This window comes from Sphaeramia orbicularis, chromosome 6 (genome assembly GCF_902148855.1).
Source record: "Sphaeramia orbicularis chromosome 6, fSphaOr1.1, whole genome shotgun sequence".
Lineage (NCBI taxonomy): Eukaryota > Metazoa > Chordata > Actinopteri > Kurtiformes > Apogonidae > Sphaeramia > Sphaeramia orbicularis.
The window spans coordinates 13,350,289-13,363,873 of record NC_043962.1 but is presented as its reverse complement, the minus strand read 5'-3'; positions in this window follow the sequence as shown (position 1 = coordinate 13,363,873).

The window sequence follows — 13,585 nt, the reverse complement described above, 5'->3', positions numbered from 1 at the left end:
TTTTACACTATTTTATTTATATGTATTGATAGAATTAGCGGATCAACAGGTATTAAACAGTTTAGATCAGTAGATGTTTTTGATCGGCGATGGATGTTTGGGTCTTTATGGGTTAAATATGACAAAATACATGATTTTCACTGAAACAATGCAAAACACAGAGAATAATATCACAATAAATTGGGATATATCATTTCAGAAAGAAAAACTTCAGAAAAATCACATTGGAGCTGCCACAAAAGTAGCATTGGGTCTCTATGGGTTAAACCAAGAAATGTTACCATTGATGAGATTTATTTGAAAAAACAGGAGAACCAACAATTTACTGTAACTGTAGATAAACACATGTCAATTGTCCAAGAAAACATTCACATTTTACTATATTACACTGGGTTACAAAAAAATGTTTTTTGCAAGTTGTCTAGGTTTTTTCAACTGAATTAGGACCATTTTGCACCGCTAAATCCAAAAATGACATCTGTTTTTCTCAATCAGGTCAGGTTTTTTTGCTAATTTTATTTTGAAAATTTTGATCTTGTCACAAAATTGATTACATTTTTGTGACTTTATCAGTTGATTTTTTATATAGTTCTCACCCAAAATAGGTTTTAAGAGAAAAAAAATCATTTTCTAACAGGACTCCTGTTAGGTACAATGGTGTATTCACCGCAGATGTAGCACAATACGTCAGGCTTATTTTTGCAAGATCTTCTAGTCGAAGCCATTTCATTCACCTGTAATATTAAAAAAAGCAATCTTAAATTGGCAAAAGTAAAATCTTCAGAACTCGTATATTGCAAGAAATATGAAAGGATTTTGTATCATGATGTGAAAATGCCCATAAATGTAAGCAAAAATGTTAAAAAGCCAATATGTAGCATAGTTTAGAAAGTTGACCTGATTGAGCAAAATTAATGTGATTTTTGGATTCAGCACACCAAAATTATCCTAAATCAGCTCAAAAAACTTATACAATAAATGTGTTGTTGACCAGTGTTATTGGTTAAACTATTGCATTACAGGGTTTCATGTTGTTTTTTTTCATCCAGTTAAGGGTAAATTACTAACATCACAGTTCACTCCATGTCAGTGACTGTTTCCATTCAGCACTTTGCAGTTAAAACCTCGATCTCCTCATCCATTGTTAATGAGTGCGTGTGCGTCTGCTGTACGATGCTCTGAAGATCACATCACTGTTTAAATCCAATTAATCTCTTGGGTTGAATGAGGACATGCACTCTGAAGAGAGAATGCATACAAGCAAAATGTAGAAGGAAAATCACTTGACACTTTTTTCCTGCAATAAAATGAAAGACTATGGTTTTGCTGAGTGGAAAAAAAAAAAAAAAAATCAAAGGATATACCAACTATGTGCAGATATATGTTTATGTTTATGTTTACGCATTTGGCAGACGCTTTTTTCCAAAGCGACTTACAGGGGAAAACCAATTAAATCACTCAATCAATCAAATTTTATTTATTTAGCGCCAGATCACAAAAAAGTTATCTCTTGACATTTTATATATAGAGTTGGTCAAAACCAGACTCTAAGTCAATTCTACAGAAACCCAACAGAATCCTGTATATATATGTCTATATATGTATATATAATCCTATGTATATATGTGTCTGTACAGATATTTGCTGGTTGATATTTTTTATGTAGCTGCTTTCTTTTGTGTTTACTGCCTGTCTATTTATTCATTTTATTTATTTTATATTATTATAATTTTTCTATTTTTTTTTTTCAACTTTTGATCTTTTGTGTTTGTGAGATGAAGCCTATGTCGAGTCTGTCTCTAGCTAGAGCTAAATGTTGATTGTATACTATATGTTCTTGTGTGCCATGTACCAAGGTCTTAAAAAAAAGAGTTCAATAAAAACTTGAATTTCAAAAAAAAAAAAAAAAGGATATACCAACTGCTTATTTCTACAGTCTCATCACCTCGAGCTCTATGGTAGGTTTCATTTCTCTTTAAGTGCTGAAATTTTTTTTTTAGCATTTTTTTTTTTTTTTGGGGGGGGGGGGGGGGGGGGGGTAAGTATGAATGCTCTCATAGCACTGTAGTATCCCCAAACCCCTGATAATAAGCCATTCCATTAAATTCTCTTCTCTCTCTATGATTTGCCCGAAACATTTACCACAATCGTTCTTCTATGTGCCCCCTTGACATTGTACCTCCCAAACTGTTTAACCCTTTAACCTCTGAAACATTATTCCAGAGAAACATGCTACTGTCAATCGACGTCTGTTTCAGTGTCATAAAAGCTGCTGTGAGTGTGTGCTTGAGTTTCTTTTCTTCAGTGGTTTTGCTTTACTATAGCTGTTTTCAGACCGACAGAACTGTTAGTGTGTTCTTTTGTTGGACGCTCAAAGAATAAGTCCAGATTCTTTTCAGTCTCATTTTTATAAATTTAATCCTTTCATGCATGAATTATGAGAACCTTAATTACGATTTTCCCCCCGTTTCTTTTTTTTTTTTACCCACCACCACCCCCCCTTCGGAGGACTTCATTTTTAACTACACAGGGGTTATTTTCTTTGCTCAGAACAAAAGTAAATAACCCCTGTATTATTAAGATAAGAGGACAAAATGAAAATTCTTGAACTATTTATTTTTAATTACAGCTTGTGTTTCAATGTGTTTCAATCTCAAACTTTAAATTCGCATGTTCATCCATTCCTTGCTTGTATACATATACATAGAGGGAGGGCTCATATAGATGAAAGTGTACAGGGATAGGACGAGACAAGACTGTGGTTCCTCTTTAGGCATGAAAAAAAAATGTGACAGACTTTTTTTTTTTTTTAATGAACCTATTTTTCCTGGAGTTACAAAAATGCCCACTCAGATGGATACCATGCATTTAATATTTGAAGCCAAGAAATGTGTATTTACTGATATACTGTGTAAAAACTATGAAATAAAAATGTTTTTAGTGCTGCTAATCTGATGTTTTCTCATATTTAACCCTTTCATGCATAGTGGTCACTACAGTGGACAGTTATTCTACAGCTGTTCTCTTGTATATTCATTGATTTTGTTGTTTTAGTTTCATATCAGTCAACATATTGGACGCTTATGCATCATCCCATACACTGCAATTAATAACATTACTGTAACTTTGCTGTTTTTGATAAACCTGATCTAACATGTTTGAGTGTAAATCAGTTCCTTGTTATTGCTATTAGACTGTAATTAACAAAAAAAGTTTGTTTTCTTTTTTGCATATTATCTCCATGAAGTGAATAATGACTAGTATTAGAGTATGTTAAAATGTGAAAAAACATCAGATTAGCAGCATTAAAATGTTTTTATTTCATAGTTTCCACACAGTATATCAGTAAATACTTGTTTCTTTGCTTCAAAAATTAAACGTATGGTGTCCAGCTCAGTGGACATTTTTGCAACTCCATGAAAAATAGCTTAATTAAAAAAAAAGTTAGCGCAATGGTTTTTTTTAATGCCTAAAGAGGAATAAAATCACTAAAAAAAAAAAGGAAAAAAAAAATCTTGATTAAGGTTCTTGTAATTCGTGCATGAAAGGGTTAAACATACTCTAATACTAGTTATTACTCACTTCATGTAGGTAATATACAAAAAAAAAATCATGTTAAGTAAAATGAGAATTACAATCTAATAATAATAATAATAATAATAATCAGCAATTGGTTTACACTCAAACATGTTAGTGCAGATCAGGTTTATCAAAAAACAGCAAAGTTACAGTAATGGTATGAATGTCAGTGTATTATGGGATGGTGCAAAAGTGTCCACTGTGTTGGCTGATATGGAACCAAAACAACAAAATCCACAAATATACAAGAGAACAGATGGAGAATAGCTGTCCACTGTAGTGACCACTATGCATGAAAGGGTTAATTTTGACTTGATCTGTCCACAAACAAAGTACAACTCAATGCTGAGGATCCACACCAAGCAGGAAAATGGATCCAGCATGCATCACTTTTATAATCCTTCTAAACTGATCTTCAAACTATGGGCTGGGTCACCAACAACAGGCTAGCGTTATTACCTCCGCCAAGGAGGTTATGTTTTTGCCAGGGTTTGTTTGTCTGTTTGTCTGTCCGTTAGTGTGCAACATAACTCAAAAAGTTATGGACAGATTTGGATGAAATTTTCAGGGTTTGTTGGAAATGGGATAAGGAAGAAATGATTAAATTTTGGTGGTGATCGGGGGTTGGGGGGGCCCACGGGGGGGGGGGGGGGGGGGGGGGCACTGATCAGCCTTGGCGGAGGTCTGCGCTCTCCGAGTGCTTCTAGTCTAACTCTAAAGTCAAGCAAATGTGATACCTCAACTTACATCTTATCTCCTGTGGTTTCCAATCCTTTGTGGGCATGTGTATTTAAAAGTGTGCCTAAGCTAAAACCTTAGTCCTGTGATCATAAAGTTGTCAGTTTGGTATGTTGACCAAGATGTGACCTGTACTATCCTAAGAACTTTACCACTAAGCAGTGAAACAAAGGAATCCTAACTACTACTGACTAATATGGGATTAAACATAACACTTCAACTATCTAAATTAAAATAATATTTCAGAGCCATACCGTTGCCAGTTCCTGCACCTAATCTCGAATCAGCTGACTGAAAATCAGAGTTGTAGGGAATCGAAAATTTGGGCACCAAGTAAAAAAAAACAAAACAGTTTTTCTAAGCGAACCATGATGATATGAGTGGATGTCACCAGGTTTATCTTTGTCAGAAGTGGAAAAAAAAACAAACCAAGAAAATGTGAGTGTGGAAAATGACAGAAACCGAGTGAGGAAAAAATTGTGTAGTGCTCAGCGGAGGAGACAAAATATTTGCTTACGATTTGGACGTCTACAGATTTCCAGCCGACGCTAGATAGCAGCACTAGAAAAAGGAAACTACAGGGTGTCCCATAAGTCTCCATACATAGGAGACATAATACATTCCATACATATATGGTTCTAACATGTATTTCTTTATATTTCTTCTTTATAGTTCTTCAGCAGTGGAGGACACGCATTGAAATGTGTTCCCGACAAAATGGCAGTCATATAGAGCATATTATATAAATAAAAATGGTTTATGTCAAGAAACGTTTATTTTTCCTATGTATGGAGACTTATGGGACACCCTGTATATACTGAACTGGTTGAGGAATTGGCAAGGGCTGGGTTCAACCGCACAACAGAACAAGTCACCAACAACTTTGTGCAGATAAATAATGATCTGTATTCAGTGTACAAATGCTCACAGGTAGTCGATACAGTCCATAGCACTGTTATTTTCTCTGCCGTGAACACATCCACTTTCTTATGGCCTTTTTTGGTGGCGAAGCAGCGGCCTCTGTCAGTGACGTATCATGGGCTCACATAATGGCATGAACATGGGACGCTGACGGGCAAGCATTTCGGTTTCCAGTGTAACTGACACCGAGCTGGCCGGTCTGAAAAGAGCTTGTGTGTTATAGGGTCAAAATGGAGTGGAATAACAGAAAATGACAGAGGAATTGAAGTTTTACAGGTTTTTACTACACAAGGCACTCAGAATGTACATCAGTAAGAGATTTAGGATGTTGAACATGAACTGGGACACACTGAACAACCAGTATTTGAATTTTGGCCCAGTAGTTTTTGTTTAGGGGCTCTTTTTCTAAATTGGTCCAGTCTCTTTTTGACACCTGGTTAAACTCCAAAAAGCGGTTACATGGTCAAAACTCAGTAAAAAAAAAAAAAAAAAAAAGCAAAAAAAATAAATAAATAAATAGAGGAAAATAACCACAACACTGGAAACAACAGTAGAAATAAAAAAACAAAAGTAAAATAGTGTAAAAAAAAAAAAAAAAAATCATACATACAGTCTATTTTAACAGACTTGGTCTCACTGCTCTGTGTTTTACCCCCCATTCCATAGGCGGCAGGGGGTGTGCACTGAGCATGCTCAGATGTCTATGAAAAGAACAAGGTCTATTATTTCAGCACAGTTTGACATTTTTCCTATGGAGTAAACGGTTGAATTTCTATGAATATTATGAGACACATCAGGGGTTAAAGAAGCCATTAGCCCCTCTGAACCAGCCCTCCTTCCTATTATGAACCAGTCCTTCTACATTCCTGAAACAGTATTTTTTTTTTTTTTTTTTCGATCTCTGGGCAAAAACTATAGTATTTCCTTTCAGCATAATATAATTCAACTGAACCGAGAGATTTCTACCTGCTGTGGAAAAATCTACCCCATGTTACAGACTATAGCTAATCATACATCCTGCATATACTGTATGTTTTCAGACAAATATGGAAGTTGAGTTGTAATTACCAGTCACGGTTAAGACTCCCACTTTACTTGAAAGCTTGAAAAAGAATGGCTTCACTTTTCCACAGCTGCGTCAGGTAATCTGTCTTTGTAGAAGCAGGTGTGTATTTTCAGATTTAGTCCTTCTCCCCCCACTTGCAATTAAAGCACTTCTGAATAAAACACACACTTGGATCCAGGGTTGGACTATGTTCAATGCTCTGAATATGAAGTATTGAAAACATAAGGCCATTTAAGTCGCTCTTCTATCGTACTTGAGGGCTGTGATGTTGCACAACTGTTCTGATGTACCATTATGCATTTTCTCTTGCCCTAATTATTTATTCAGATCTTGTATGGATCTGACCATTACATTCAAGACAGTTTGAGAAGTGTGAATTTCATCTTTATAACCCCCCCGCCAAACATTTTTCAGTATATGTCCTTTTTTAAAGCACATTTTTGGCCTTGGGCTGCAAGTAATATAACGTCCACACTGGTGGTGAACCTTGGAGTTATAGCTAAATCATATATACCAAAAGCGCCAAAGCAAAAGTCAAGTTCAGGTTGTAAGATTCACCTTTGAGAATTTTATAATATATACACAGTTTCCGTAAAGTTCTGTCAGGATCATAATGCATTAGGGAAGGGAATCGATAAGAATTTAACGATTCCGATTCCATTATCAATTTTGCTCATTAATCTGATTCCTAATTGATTCTCTTTGGGTGAGGGAATAAAAGAGTACAAATGGGTGTGTTTGCATTAACTGTCTTATATTTCCATCTCTGCACAGAAAATATATACAGTATGCAGAAGAAATAATAGATGACGCCAGGTCCGGTTCAGAGGGGCGGCACAGTGAAACTGAAACTTAAGAAGCTTTACTAATTCCTCTTTCTCTTCTTGTTGTGCACCTCATTTCCTTTCCCCTACCTTCGGTGACTTTTATTTTAGGGGGCAGGACATTTGTTGCCCACAACGGAACCCTATTACTGAGAATTACACTCAAAATTAGAATAATATTTCCTATCGGCTGATATTATTGCTCATTCATTCTTTACACAGATTAATACTCATAGGGCTGGATCTACTAAAGATCTGCATGCGTGTGCAAACTCATTGCACACGCAAAAAAAATGTTCAAACTGATTTACTAACAGTGTGCACTAAGGGTTGCATCTTTCAAAGGTGCAAAAAAGCGCGTTTGCATCCAATTAGTATGTTTGCCACAATGAATATGCAGTATGGGGCGTTTATTAGCAATTGTGCATGTGCTGGGAGGAGAAAATGTAAATATAATAATTTAGCACACGTAAAGTGATTTCTCAAACGTGAAAGCAATTTTGCTCATAGAAATAGTGTCTATATTTAACACGTCTCAAAAGAAGGTGCAAACAGTGTGTGCGTAATTGCACACACATGGAAATGGATACACAATGGAACCGCCCCTGATGATGTCCTGGTGTTCGCTCTGCCACTAGATTCACAAGCGTTGCCAAGTAGCGTATTAAATACATGACATTCCTGTAGGTGAATCACATGCTTTGGACAAATGTTTGAGCATATCGGAGGGATTTCACCCTTTTGAAGACATGGAAGCTTTGCACGTGTTCAAAGTGGACCTGGTGTCGTCTTTATGGAGCGTTTCTGCCTCAACGCCATGTTGGCTACGTTCTGACCAAAACAATGCAGCGTGCATGTGACATCATCACGCATGCGCATCAAACGCAGAATCGATAAGCAGGCAGGCAAACGAGTCCAAGGAATCTCAAAAAGAACCGGTTCTCGATTCCCATCCCTATAATTCATGTTCACTTCGTTTGTTCCACTATCAAAGATTTCAGTCTCTTCCTGTAAAAATTGAATTTTTCAATTTACCGTGTTTATTTTCTTTTGCAGTGGAGGACACAACCTTGTGCGTTTGTTTTCAATGTAGAGTACAGTGTTGGGGTTCCTTAAGAATGTGATGCATTTCCAATGACAGAACAAATAGCATCCAGAAATGGGCAATTTCAGTCTGAATTACACAAACAGAAAAATAAAACATTATTGGAAAGAGTATATTTGATGCCAGATGTCCACTCATGTTTTGTATGCGAGTGGAGGAGGGCTAGGGCGCTGTAAAGGGAGGGTAAACATGACAAATTCATAAGGCCTAGCATTTTTGGGGGGCCCATAGAGCAGTAGAGGGGGTCCAGTGGATACAGGTTAGAAGTTGTGAAAATTTCGTGTAAGATCCACGGTATAATAGAGGCATAGAAATTATCACTTCTAGCACTGACACGAGTGGCGGCCACTTCAGTAGCTCCGTCCAGGTCAGAGTTTAAGTGTTTTCATTGTATTTCAGCTCTTTTTTCCAACTCTTACACACACACACACACACACACACACACACACACACATTTGCTGTGTATTATTACTTACTCTTTGGATATGGAACAATTTCAGAGGCAAGACTGCAGCAGAAACCTTGCTTATTCGAGGGAGAAGCTGCTGGAACTACGAACAATGGGACGAGCCGGCATTGTTCACCACATCCCGGTTCAGCTGCGACGTAAGCACCGCAGCTGCTGAGTGGGGGCTAAGCTAAAGCTAAGTTCTGGGTGAAGCGGTGGAGGTACAAGCCCACTGTTCCCTTGATGCTTATGAGGAATGTGAACTCACTAACCAACAAGACTGACGAGCTGGCTGCCCTTGTAAGAAACCAGTGGACATACAGAGAGCGCAGCCTTACGTGTCTCACAGAGACATGGCTGAGCAGCAGCACACCTGATGCTAACATGGAGCTACCTGGATTCCACCTGGTGAGAGCGGACTGGGACTGTAAACAAAGCGGCAAGAAGAAAGGAGGGGGACTCGCGCTGTATGTCAACAACAGATGGTGCAACCCAGGGCATGTTACGGTGAAGGAGAGTCTGTTCCTGGGACACTGAACTGATTTAATCCCTGGCTTTATGTTTGGTGTACGGCACTTTGGCCAGCTGTAAAGTTCTTAAAGCGCATTGTAAATTAAGTTGGTATGGTATGGTATGGTATGGTTAGTGCTGAGTCTACGGCCGTTTTACATGCCGAGAGAATTCTTTCACACCGTCGCAATTATACTTTACGTTCCTCCGCAAGCGCACACGGACACTGCTTGTGACATCATTCACTTCGTAGTGTCCAGGCTGCAAACACAGCACTCTGAGGCCTTCATTCTCATTTCTGGGGATTTCAACCATGTTTTATTGGACAATACACAGCAGGATTTTTATCAGTTTGTAAACTGTCCGACCAGGCTGAACAGGACAATAGATCTCCTCTATGCTAACGGTAAGGAAGCATACAAAGCCATCCCCCTCCCCTCACTGGAGAGGTCAGATCATAACCAGGGGCCTCATGTACAAAGGTTGCGTACACACAAAAACGTGGCGTAAGCCCTTTTCCACGCTCACGTTCAGATGTACAAAGAGTGACATGACCGTGGAAATGTGTGGTGCTCCACGCCAACTTCATAGCTGGTGTACGCACGTTTCTTTCTAGTGCTTTTGAACCATTGGCGACTCTTAGAGGTGACACTGAGAAACTGTTAATGTGAAAAAGGTCATTCCTCCGATTGATGTGCACATCAGAGATACACAGTTACACAATTAACACACCGGCACGTCATCCTACTGCCAGAGCAGTAGGATGAGATGGATACATGGAGGGTGGACAGGAGGGGGAGTACAGGGACCTGGTGGAGGACTTTGTGGGATGGTGCAGCAAAAACCACCTGCAGCTGAACACCTCCAAGACGAAGGAGATGGTGGTGGATTTCAGGAGAGATAGACCCCATCTCCAGCCTGTTTCCATCGGGGGCATGGATGTGGAGGTGGTCAGGGCCTACAAGTGCCTGGGACTGCAGCTGGACAATAAACTGGACTGGTCACATAACAGACAGCATCTACAGGAAAGGACAGAGTCACCTGTACTTCCTGAGGAGACTGGGGTCCTTCAACATCTGCCACAAACTGCTGCTGATGTTTTACCAGTTGGTCATGTCTAGTGTTCTCTTTCATGCCATTGTCTGTTGGGGAGGCAGCATTAAAAAAAAAAAAAAGGGATGCTGCACGACTGGACACTGGTGAGGAGAGCTGGCTCACTGGTGGGTACAGAGCTAGTCTCCCTGGGGTCAGCAGCAGAGAGAAGGACCCTGGAGAAGATTCTGTCCATCCTGGACAACCCCCCCAGCACCCTCTGCACAGGACAGTGATCAGGCAGAGGAGTGTGTTCAGCTCCAGGCTGCTGTCTCTGACCTGCTCCACCAGCAGGCTCAGGAACTATCATCCCCCTGGACATCAGACTGTACAACTGATCACTGAGTGGTCGGCGGGGGGGGGGGGGGGGGTTATGACCACATTAGGACTGATGCAATGAGACTTTAAAATATCCAAGCACCTTATATAGTTTGACTACACCCACTTTTCAAACCACCGTAGATCACTTAAATAACTGTTACACTTAAATCACTGTTTCACTTTATATCACTGCCCTGAAATGTGTAAATACAATCAGAAGTCTTTATCTATAGTACTGTACAGGAAACTCTTTTAGAGTAGTCCTTTTGCAAGTGTCTTTTAGAGTATACAGGGTGGGGAAGCAAAATTTACAATGAACATTTAGTTGTTTTTTCTCAGCAGGCACTACGTCAATTGTTTTGAAACCAAACATATATTGATGTCATAGTCATACCTAACACTATTATCCATACCTTTTCAGAATCTTTTGCCCATATGAGTAATCAGGAAAGCAAACGTCAAAGTGTGTGTGATTTGCTGAATGCACTCGTCACACCAAAGGAGATTTCAAAAATAGTTGGAGTGTCCATAAAGACTGTTTATAATGGAAAGAAGAGAATGACTATGAGCAAACTATACGAGAAAGTCTGGAAGATACTATTAAAGAAGAATGGGAGAAGTTGTCACCCGAATATTTGAGGAACACTTGTGCAAGTTTCAGGAAGCGTGTGAAGGCAGTTATTGAGAAAGAAGGAGGACACATAGAATAAAAACATTTTCTATTATGTCCATTTTCTTGTGGCAAATAAATTCTCATGACTTTCAATAAACTAATTGGTCATACACTGTCTTTCAATCCCTGCCTCAAAATATTGTAAATTTTGCTTCCCCACCCTGTATATACAAACCTTAATGTCAACCTGGCTACTAACCCACTGTTGTATTTTGGTCTGTTTTTTGTCTTCTTGTGCTGTATGCAAAGCTGCTGAATACTTGAATTTCCCTCAGGATCAATAAAGTATCCATCCATCCGGAGTCAGATGTTGAAAGTATGTTAAGTTTCAGTTTCTTTTTCACGCTAGTGTAAGTGACGTTGTGCATGGACCGCACCCCCACATACATTAGACAAAACATTTCACAAAACTGGCCGCTGTTGCAAAATCACTCATTTATTTGTGTTTAACTGGGCAGGTTCCGCATATAACGCGAGTGGACACAATGGGTTACACGCAAAGCCTCAAATGAGACTGAGATTCATGAAAAACCTACATATCTGGTTTAGAAAAACCACTAGGATCGACAAATTTAACGCAGTCTCTTTATTTACAGCGGTATATAAGACCATTTACAGCCATGTTTTCAAGATAAAATGCACTGATGCCTTGGTAGCTTTTCCTGTCCCAATTTTGGTCCCATTTTTGGCCCTAATATCTTTTTAAAAATTCATTAATCTTGGGAATTTTAGTATCCAGTATGTAAGCATTTGTTGAGCAGAGTGAAAAGGACCTGCAAATACACCAAATCACTGTTATATTTATATGAAGTGTATGTGATTATTCACTCTGAACACAGTATATAATTTATTAAAATGTTTATCTATTCTGTCTTACACACTGGATAACTAAATATTTTAATGACTTATCCTTTCCAGTATTAAACATGTGGTGAATTACTGCAACTAGAACTAGGCTTCAGTAGTTGACAGTCTGCAAATAATATTTAATACATTAACCAGAAGTGTGTAAGTAAAAGTGAAAGAGAGTAGATGAGCTTTAATATTCATGCTTGGTTATTTGAGGAAATTCTATTGTTTATAATAAATATTTATTTCTTAATGAAAATACTGCCAATCTCTGTCATGGACCTAGTGAACATTTACCACATAATGTCTGTACTCATGATCAACATCTCTTATACTAGCATATTATTCATGAAACATAGATTATAAATAATTATTCCTTTCAAACGGACTCCCACAGACTGTACATTTTCATATAATTACTCAGCTTATTTCCAGGTATTTTCATCAATAGTTTTCATGTCGCATAATGTTCACGTCCAGGTTTCAGCTCATGTACCCGTACATGTTCATATACTATAGTTAGGTTTTCCAGGTGCTACCTCAGAATAGATGTTAAGTTGCTGTCACTTTACTCAGTCTCAGAAAACATTCCATAGTGTGTGGACTGACCAAGGTTATAATAGTTTTGGATTTTTCATCATAGTTCTATTTAGTTTTGACAATTTTTTCCTCTAATTCAGTTAGTTTTAATTAGTTTTTGAGCAGGTTTGCTAGTTTTTATTAGTTTTAATTTTTTTCTAAATGCTTAGTTTCAGTTTAGTTTTCGTATTAATTTTAGTTTTGTCATATCTTTTCTCTTCTTCGCTGTCGTATTCAAATAAATCCAACAGGACTCTGTCTCCAAACTTTAGTTTCTATGTTTCCAGGTAGAGTGGGGACGAGAAGACGACTAAACAAGTGACGAAGTGGCGGACCGTGAAGTGTCATATGGTGCCACTAGCTAAAATTGCTACAGCGAAATAAATCGCTTTCATATTAACCCTTTCATGCATAGTGGTCACTACAGTGGACAGCTGTTCAAAGGTGTTGTTCTCTTGTATATTTATGGATTTTGTTGGTTTATTTCCATATCAGCCAACACAGTGGACACTTATCCATCATCCAATACACTGTAATTCACACCATTACTGTAAATTTGCTGTTCTAGATAAGCCTGATCTGCAGAAACATGTTTGAGTGTAAAAAAAAAAAAAAAAAAAAAAAATTCTAATTGTTATTAGATGCAGGTATGTTAAAATGTGAGAAAACATCAGATTAGCAGTATTAATGTTTTTATTTCATAGTTTTTATGCAGTATATCCGTAAATACATGTTTCTTTGCTTCTAAAATTAAACGCATGGTGTCCAGCTGAGTGGATATTTTTGTAACGCCATGAAAAGTAGGTTCATAAAATTTTTTTTTTTTAAATCAATCGCATTGTTTGTTTTTTCATGCCTAAAGAGGAATTAAAAACACCAA